This window comes from Hyla sarda, chromosome 8 (genome assembly GCF_029499605.1).
Source record: "Hyla sarda isolate aHylSar1 chromosome 8, aHylSar1.hap1, whole genome shotgun sequence".
In the NCBI taxonomy this organism is placed as follows: Eukaryota; Metazoa; Chordata; class Amphibia; order Anura; family Hylidae; genus Hyla; species Hyla sarda.
This window is the reverse complement of record NC_079196.1, coordinates 150272376-150278375: the sequence shown is the minus strand read 5'-3', so window position 1 is coordinate 150278375 and position 6000 is coordinate 150272376. Positions and strand designations below refer to the sequence as shown.

The 6000-nt window shown below is 43.5% G+C and overlaps 1 protein-coding gene across 1 annotated transcript in view; it reads left to right on the top strand.

Moving 5' to 3' along the window:
- Positions 1-1637: 1637 nt before the first annotated feature.
- Positions 1638-6000, top strand: part of ARPC1B (actin related protein 2/3 complex subunit 1B) — a 127124-nt gene continuing 122761 nt past the window's right edge. The window contains exon 1 of the mRNA XM_056535433.1: positions 1638-1656. The gene's annotated coding sequence lies outside the window, so the exon portion shown is untranslated. The remainder of the gene's footprint in view (positions 1657-6000) is intronic.

The following is a 6000-nucleotide window of genomic DNA, read 5'->3' as shown; positions in this document are numbered from 1 at the left end:
GTGTATCTTTTTTTTGTTAGTTTTTTGTACGCGGGGGCAGGGGGGATTGTATGTATGGGAACCACACACATCATGTTACATGTTACACCAGTGTGCCACCAGCTGTTGCCAAACTACAACTCCCAGCATGCCCTGACAGCCTTTGTAGAGAAGAGAAAAAGAAAAAAGGGAAGCGCCTCGTATAATCCTGCGGCTGCACAGGGAATAAGGTGAGCATCTGTCTTGGAGACTCTCACCTGATGAATGTAGAAAATGGTCACATAACCCCTGGCAACAGGGTGGTCTTTAGGAATGGCAGGCCGATGGAGCTTAACCGGAGGCTCTGGCAGGAGGTCCGGTGACACGATATGCAGAGAAGCAAGAAAAAAGGGGCTCCAAGCAAGGGCGCTATTCCATATGGCATATATTGAATGGATTAAAATTATATAAACTAAAATGAAATGAAATGAAGGCTCAATAGGTTAAGCAGAACTTATACTTTATTTGATAAAAGTAGTCTGCATGTACAACTATGGGCAAGACGCGTTTCGGGTAGAATATTACCCTTTCTCAATTGCAGATGTACATCTGCAATTGAGAAAGGGTAATATTCTACCCAAAACGCGTCTTGCCCATAATTGTACATGCAGACTACTTTTATCAAATAAAGTATAAGTTCTGCTTAACCTATTGAGCCTTCATTTCATTTCATTTTAGTTTATATAATTGTAATCCATTCAATATATGCCATATGGAATAGCGCCCTTGCTTGGAGCCCCTTTTTTCTTGCTTCCCTGCCTGACAGCCTTTGGGCATGCTGGGAGTTGTAGTTTTGCAACAGCTGGAGACACCCTGGTTGAGAAACACTGTATTACCCATGCTACTTTCTGAGAGTTTTATTCCACCACCTGCTGCCTACCTACCTGAGTGTAATCCCACCAAAGTATCTACCTGTTTTACTGTCTTCCTACCTAGCTACCTACAGGGCAACATAGTACACTAACTGGCTACCTACCTACCTGGCAACCTAGCTACCTACCTACCTACCCGCGTTAACTTTAAAAACACAGGGGCCGCCGGGAGGTAGTGCACGCAGGGGCGTCACTGATGTCCCTGTGTGTGCCCATAGGAGAAGAGAAGTATCCAGCACCAGCACGTCATCTTCAGTGTTCCGGTCCCGGGACCTACTGCTATGGCCCATAGGCCATAGCAGCAGATCGTGACCCCAAGGTGTGTAAGGGGCCCCAAAATTTCTGATGGTGGCATTGTGTGTGTGAGGCTGCTGGGGGCATTGTGTGCATGTGTGTGAGGCTGCCGGGGGCACTGTGTGCATGAGTGTGGTTGCTGGAGGCACTGTGTGAATGTGTGTGAGGCTGCTGGAGACACTGGGGGAGATTTATCAAAACCAGTGCAAAGGAAAAGTTGCCCAGTTGCCAATAGCAACCAATCAGATCGCTTCTTTCATTTTGCAGAGGCCTTGTTAAAAATGAAAGAAGCGATCTGATTGGTTGCTATGGGCAACTGGGCAACTTTTCCTCTGCACAGGTTTTGATAAATCTCCCCAACTGTGTGTGAGACTGGAGGTATTTGTGTGAAAAAAAGATAGGATGATGCTGGAAAAGTACAGAGCCTAATATTTTTAAATTTTTTTTGCAAGTCCTGCGGTAAAGACAAAAGGTGTGGGTCCAGCTTCCAAGCCCGAAGTGTTGCTGTTAAAATTCTGCTATGCCAGAAATTTGAACAGATTTGTAAATTAATAAATAAAACAGGTGTGCAGCTCACAACCAGATATCCGAGGTTTAATGTGGCTAATAGATCGATCCCCACCGATCAAAAATGATAAATAATCTAAAATAAAAAATATAGCCACACCTCAAGAATACCATCCTGCTGGGTACACAATGAAAATAACTGAAAACAGATGTTTTGAAAAAATTTAGAAATGTATTAAAATGCAGTTTAAAAAAGACTAGAAATATAAAACATCTTATTCAGAGCAATAATAACTGTATAATATATTATACTGCAATTGGGCCTTAATGGCAGAATTGTAATTAATTTTGTAAAACAACTACTGATTGATAGTAAGCCAGCAAAAAATATTATTAGCATATGCTTTTAGTTCGGAATGAATTGGTAAAAAAATCTATATATATAAAACTTAAATGGGCACTGTCATGAAAAACAATTTTTGATATGTTGTAGTACTCAAGTACTACAACATATCTCTAATATACTTTTATTTAAAAAAATGCTTTTAAAACATTTTAAAAGCAATTTGAAATTCGGCCACTAGGGGGCGCCCTCCTAGTGGCCGAATGCAGTGCGGAGTGACGTCACAGCAAAATTCCGACTGATTCCGGCAGGGCATCAGTCGAAATTTTGCGCAGGCGCAGTAACAGCCAGGGCTTTGCATCGGCTTCCCACACTCGCCGACGGCCCTGCTGCAAGGTGCGGGCGGCGCGGGGGGTTGGCTGCTACAGCAAGGTGCGGGGAGTGCTGCTCTAAGGTACGGGGGGGATGGCAGAGCTGCTGCAAGGTGCGGGGGGATGGGGGGCGCTGCTGCAAGGTGCGGGGGGATGGGGGGCGCTGCTGCAAGGTACGAGTGGGATGGGGGGCGCTGCTGCAAGGTACGAGCGGGATGGGGGGCGCTGCTGCAAGGTACGAGCGGGATGGGGGGCGCTGCTGCAAGGTACGGGGGAGGATGGGGGGCGCTGCTGCAAGGTACGGGGGGGGGGGGGATGGGGGTTGTTTGGGTTTACTTACCGAGCGGCAGGAAGAGTCTCTCCCGCACCCGTCCCTCCCGCATCGGCTCCTGGCTCACTCCTTCCCCCATGAAACTCCTGTCCTGGGTGCCTCCAGTTGTTTTACCACTACAACTCCCAGCATGCCCTGACAGCCAATAGATGTCAGGGCATGCTGGGAGTTGTAGTGGTGAAACAGCTGGAGGCACCCTGTTGGGAGAACTAGGGGCGGAAGTCCCCCCCAGCAGGCATCAGTGACGTGGTGCCTGCTGGGGAAGTCTGCCTGGTAGTGAGCACACTACCAGGCAGACTAAATGCCATTTTAAAAATAGTAAAAAAAATAAATAAAGGCAGGGAGGGTGTTAGGGATAGAAGGGCAATAGGCAGGGACAGAAAAAAAAATCATGATGGTGGGAGCTACCCTTTAACGTGTGTATGTATGTATGTATGTATGTGTGTATGCTCCAGCATCACGTCCAAACGGCTAAAGATATTAACATGAAACTTGGCACACATGTTACTTATATGTCAACAACAAACATAGGATAGGTGATTTAACCCTTACTTACCCCCATTTGCCAGGGGCGGGGTTTATGTTTAAAGTCCCATACAAGTCAATGGGAAATATATATTACTGCATAACTTCCAAACGGCTGGAGATATTTCGATAATACTTGGACACATGTTACTTATATATCCACTTAAAATATAGGGTAGTTAATTTAACCCTTAACTACCCCCATTTGTGAGGGTCGGGGTTTTTGTTTAAAGTCCCATGCAAATCAATGGGAAATGTAGGTTCCCACATAACTTCCGTAAGGCTACAGATATTTCAATACATGGTACACATATTACGGGTCGGGATATGAGGACTGGATGAGAGGACGGGAAAGGTGGACGGGATAGGAGGTCGAGATATGAGGATGGGAAAGGAGGTCGGGATAGGAGGACGGGAAAGGAGGTCGAGATATGAGGACGGGAAAGGAGGACTGGATAGGAGGTCGGGATATGATGACGGGATAGGAGGTCGGGATATGAAGTCAAAAGCTTCCTCCTTTGTTTATTTTCCTCCCCAACAAGGATTAGGAAGGAAAAAACGGGCAACGCCGGGTACTCAGCTAGTTAGTTATAAAGGTGAGTCTTGGTAGTAATTTTAGACTGTGCTGTCCATAATTAATAGGAGTAGATGGTTCTCACCGTGGCAGCAGGTGGTCCCATATTGCGACGGGCCAAAAGTGGTTGATTCTCACCGGGGTAACTGGTCCCGTGCTGCGACTGGCCGAAGATGTTGAGTCCTGCAGTGGCTGTTAAGTTACCGGCAGTGGAGAGAGAGAGAATGATCTTTGCGAGCCTGTTGTGAGGAGAACTCCAGCAGGAGACTCCTATGTGAGCGATCTACGATGTCGGTATTCACCCGTTAGGGTGTCAGACCCTCAAACGCTTGCTTGCGGCTGGATGCTCGTGAATAGAGATCTTTGCTGTGTGCTCAGTGGGTGGAACTCTTTGATTCATGCAACAGGTGCAGATGAGCAGTTGTATTCCGTGAAGATGTGCTGGCTTCAATACAGGTGAATATCGCTCTGTTCAGACTTGGATGGTAACTTATACGCGTTTCAGGGTACTAGAACCGACCCCTTCCTCAGTAGTAAAATTGTATAGGGAATAATGCATGTGGTCACTTATATATGGTGGATACACATATGTTTTTCATTGATATAATGGAATGAACCTGTGGAATGAATTTTGCAGCGAAAACCTGGTTGGGGGATAACTCAACCGAACAGGATCTGTTCAACAGTGTAAAACATATACTTTTTATTAACATAAAATTATGGATATAGGCCTGTTTGAATGTAACACATTTGTGTGTTCATATTGATATTTTTATTGCGAACTAATATATCTGACTAAACAGAAGAAACAGATCACTTTGCCTTAACCCTTTAAGGACCCAGCCAATTTTCACTGTAGGACCCGGCCATTTTTTGCACATCTGACCACTGTCACTTTAAGCATTATTAACTCTGGGATGCTTTTACCTTTCATTCTGATTCCGAGATTGTTTTTCATGACATATTCTACTTTATGTTAGTGGTAAAATATTGTCGATACTTGCATCATTTCTTGGTGAAAAAAATCCAATATTTAATGAAAAAATTGAAAATTTAGCATTTTTTTTTACCTTTAAGCTCTCTGCTTATAAGGAAAATGAATATTTCAAATAAATTATATATATTGATTCACATATACAACATGTCTACTTTATGTTTCCATCATAAAGTTGACATGTTTTTACTTTTGGAAGACATCAGAGGGCTTCAAAGTATAGCAGCAATTTTCCAATTTTTCACAAAATTTTCTAAATCAAAAGTGTTCAGGGACCAGTTCTGTTTAGAAGTGGATTTGAAGGGTCTTCATATTAGAAATACCCCATAAATGACCCCATTATAAAAACTGCACCCCTCAAAGTATTCAAAATGACATTCAAAAGGTTTGTTAACCCTTTAGGCGTTTCACAGGAATAGCAGCAATCTTCATTTTTTAAACTGGCATGTTCTTGTAGACCCAGTTTTTGAATTTTTACAAGGGGTAAAAGGAGAGAAATCTTCCTAAAATGTGTAACCCAATTTCTCTTGAGTAAGAAAATACCTCATATGTGTATGTCAAGTGTTCAGCGGGGGCAGTAGAGGGCTCAGAAGGGAAGGAGCGACAGTGGGATTTTGGAGAGTGAGTTTTTCTGAAATGGTTTTTGGGGGGCATGTCACATTTAGGAAGCCCCTATGGTGCCAGAACAGCAAAAAAAAAAAAAAAAAAAAAAAAAACTTGGCATACTATTTTGGAAACTACACCCCTCAAGGCACGTAACAAGGGGTCCAGTGAGCCTTAACACCCCACATGTGTTTGACAACTTTTTGTTAAAGTTGGATGTGTAAATTTTTTTTTGACAAAAATGCTAGTTTTCCCTCAAATTAAAATTTTTTCAAGGGACAATAAGTCAAAATGCCCCCCAAAATTTGTAACCCTCATCTCTTCTAAGCATGGAAATACACCATGTTAGGATGTAAAATGCTCTGCGAGTGAACTACAATGCTCAGAAGAGAAGGAGTCACATTTGGCTTTTGAAAAGCAAATTTTGTTGAAATGGTTTTTGGGGGACATGTCCCATTTAGGAAGCCCCTATAGTGCCAGGACAGCAAAAAAACAACCAAAAAAAAAACACATGGCATACTATTTTGGAAACTACACCCCTCAAGGAACGTAACAAGGGGTCCAATGA